We start from the raw sequence: 3,499 nt of genomic DNA, 5'->3' as shown, positions 1-3,499 counted from the left end.
AATTTATTAAAGCGACACATATAAGAGTCTCTTAATTTAATTAGCGACGAATATATATGTTAGTAAAGCAACATGTAGAATAATTTAACAACATATATAAACGTCTCAAATTATATAATTATTATAAAAAAAATAAAAAAAATCGAATGGCAATTTCAGGAAATTTAGTTATTATATACTTCATGAAGCTACATATGATTGTAGTTGTTATCCCAAATCAGTAACTTAAGCGTCCAGAATCCACTGACTATGAAGCAATTTTAAACACTGTTACACAATTTTAAAGTCCTTCAAACTTGAACATTTGCCTTGCACACATACACCTTTTAGCGGAGTTTCCTCTTCTCATCGATCTTCTTATCACTTTACGACTACAGATGCTTCTAATCTATCTTCCCTTTGCAGTGACCAACACTTAGTTCCAAGCTAAGTTACAACCTGCAGGCTTCAGCACCAGAACACCAAGATATCACTGACAGTTTACTGATATCATTTGGCTGAAATTGAAAAATCAGAACCATGTAGAGTATCATGTCATTATATAACAAGGTAGAATACGATGTCACTACCAACTATACTAAAGAATATACAAAGCTTTGACATTACCAGGTAGAAAAGGTTTTCTTCATGCTTCTTTCAATTTGTAAAAACTGATCAACAGCCCAAATATCACTAGGAGAAACAATAGAAATTTATACTCTCCTCTGAATTTAGTATAGCCAAAATATCGTGCATCAATGAACACAAAGTCTTTCATACCTGGTACCATCCAATATACAAAAATAGGGAACAAACAGCAGCAATCGGTGCATTATTCTAGAAAATGTAGTATGATACAAGTAAGAACAAAGAAATTTCCTGCAATAACAACAAAATACTTATTATTCAGTGATGAACCAAGATCAGAAAATGACGAAATCCCTAACCATACGTCTGAAGTCTTAAGTTATTGGCCTTTAGTTTGAGCTCATGTATTGAAAGAAAGTAGTATGAAGGAACTTACAACGCCGCTGACACTGCCAAGTAGTGAAGGGGTTACTTATGAGTACCCTTCATAACCCATTGGAGTCAGAACTGAATAAATAAAGGCAAAGTAGTTGGAAACCTAATTTTCCATTCTGCAAAATTTAACAACAGTTATAACACAGATGTGCAAACAGCGGTTGGAGATCAGTATTTAGGTGTGTATGCCAGTGGGTCGATCTTCATGTTCCGATAAAATACAGTCAGCGCATGATCCAACATAACAATCTATTCAACTAAATTTTTACCTTCATATGGTGTTCCTCTAAAGAAAGCAAACCGGCCTCAGTAAACATAACCTTGATATCAGCTCCAGAGAATTCATCCTTAATCTTCACAAACTATTCTAGGTTCACATCATAGGCCAATGGCATGCATGAAGTGTGGATCTGTGTTCTACAAACACGAAAACAATTAAAACACAATCACGAAGAATGCAGACTGCACAAGAATCCATATTGCATTAAGACAACACAATTAACAAAACATTATGTTATTTGGGCACAAAATACAAATGTGGCAGTTTATGAATGAGAACAAGTACCTGGTAAATGCGTCTCCTTGTTTTGGTGACAGGAAGAGGGAACTCGATCTCCCAACCTATTCGTCCAGGCTTTAGCAAAGCAGGATCAATTTTGTTTGTTGCAAGAATGACTTTTGACATCTCCTCAGATTCACCTCCAGATAATATTGTAACAAATAAGAAAATATTTCTGCAGACACAAGAGTATGATAGAATTGGACCTGAAATCTACCACTTTGAGCACCTCTCCTTCATGATCACTAAGCAGCTGAAGCTAAAAAAAATACAAAGCTAAGTAACTATCACGATTTAATAATTCAGTTAACTTAGTGTAAGAAAACATTGAAATCTCAAGTTGTTGGTACATGAATTCTACAACTTAAGCACCTGATCATACATTAAGGACTTCCACAACTAGAAAACCTAAAGAAAACTCCACACAGTTGAGTAGAATTTTACACGTAAGAATTCATCATCTTCATTTTCAAGAATTTAGACATCCAACGTGAGCGAATGAGTTCATCTCTAGATAGAAAAAACTAGATACAATTTACCCATTAAGTTAAAAATATATGCATACACTGATGGGAGTAAAAACATTAACCATCTTCCAACTAATCAAAACAAGAACCAAAAAACTTACACAAACGCTGGAAGAAAATCTGGTGTTTAAGAGAGACTTCGATCAACTACACTGATAGGAATACAAACATTAACCATGTATCTTCCCAAAAAATTTATACTCACCTCCAGGATTTACATCTTCTTTCAAATTGACTTGGCTGCAAATCAAATATAATGAGAAAATTATCAAATGCAAGTGATAAGCATCTCAGGGCAAGAAACTTTTATAGATGATAAGCATTTCACGGCTGCTTTTCAAACTGATAACCTTATCGTCTATATATTCGCATGTATCCTCACTGTAATTAAGGTGAAACAATTAACCACGATAACTTGAAGCATTTTTCAAGCAGTCGACTCGAGTTAAGGTTCTAATATCATAGAGTAAAAGACTAGAAAAACACTCATCTTCTTTCTCCCCGTGACTCGCGTCATCAGTTTTACTTCTCTGCATCCTACAAATACGAACCAATCATCTCATATATTAGAACTTAAGGAAACATCCAATAAAGCTTAAGTAAATACAAAAAGAAAAATGATGCTTATATGCAAGTACACGTCGTACCTTCCCAGAAGCACAAAACTGATTAAGTACATAGACCAATTATTTCACAGTTTACATATCTATATCTAGAACTTGAATAAAACCTATTCAAACCTCAATACTGTATTTCCTCAAAACTTAGTAAACTTTGTCAATATGGGTATGCCTCCTCCCTGGCAATCCTCTCCTTTGTTATATAAATGTGTGCAACTATGTAATAAATATAACAACTGGTCATGTAGATATGTTTCAAGAGTTTGTAATAAGGCGGCAGATTGTCTAGCCAAATCTGTCTGTAAGTCTTGTAGTACTGGAGAGTGGTGGCAAGTTACACCAGCTACTCTAACTGTAAACTTGTCTTGTGATGTATCTTTCCTTTGATGTTTAATATATTTACCTTTGTCAAAAAAAAAAAGAATATAACCCATTCAAACCTCAATACTGTATTTTCCCAAAAATTCCAAAGACGAGCCCCCATCAGCCTGTGAGTGTTAGATATTGGTCTCAACAGCATATATTTCTGTGCTACGGTGTACATTCCTTCTAAACCCTGATCCAGGAAACAAGGTTAAAAAATCAAGTATAAGTAGAAATACAAATAAAAATGAGCGGGAGTGGGGTGGGAGAGAAAAATATTTGGTTAATGGAAAATAATAACCAGCACTGACCATTCCTCTCTCCTATTGGTTGGTAAGCGTAATCTCGCACTTTCATTGGCTAATTGAGAAACCATTCGTATTCGTCGGATGAAATTTCGTTAAATATGGTGCGGGGATCGGACAATG

At 34.8% G+C, this 3,499-nt stretch overlaps 1 long non-coding RNA gene across 1 annotated transcript; it reads right to left on the bottom strand.

The window, feature by feature from the left end:
* Positions 1 to 641: 641 nt before the first annotated feature.
* On the bottom strand, positions 642 to 1,698 carry LOC113334258. The gene is made up of 3 exons (XR_003352695.1): positions 1,568 to 1,698; positions 1,272 to 1,419; positions 642 to 858 (listed from the first exon to the last, which is right to left on the bottom strand). It is a non-coding gene; the product is annotated as an uncharacterized LOC113334258 (long non-coding RNA).
* Positions 1,699 to 3,499: the final 1,801 nt, after the last annotated feature.

Source organism: Papaver somniferum, chromosome 1, assembly GCF_003573695.1.
Source record: "Papaver somniferum cultivar HN1 chromosome 1, ASM357369v1, whole genome shotgun sequence".
NCBI lineage: Eukaryota > Viridiplantae > Streptophyta > Magnoliopsida > Ranunculales > Papaveraceae > Papaver > Papaver somniferum.
The sequence above is the reverse complement of the archived record's forward strand: the minus strand, read 5'-3'. Positions and strand labels throughout refer to the sequence as shown.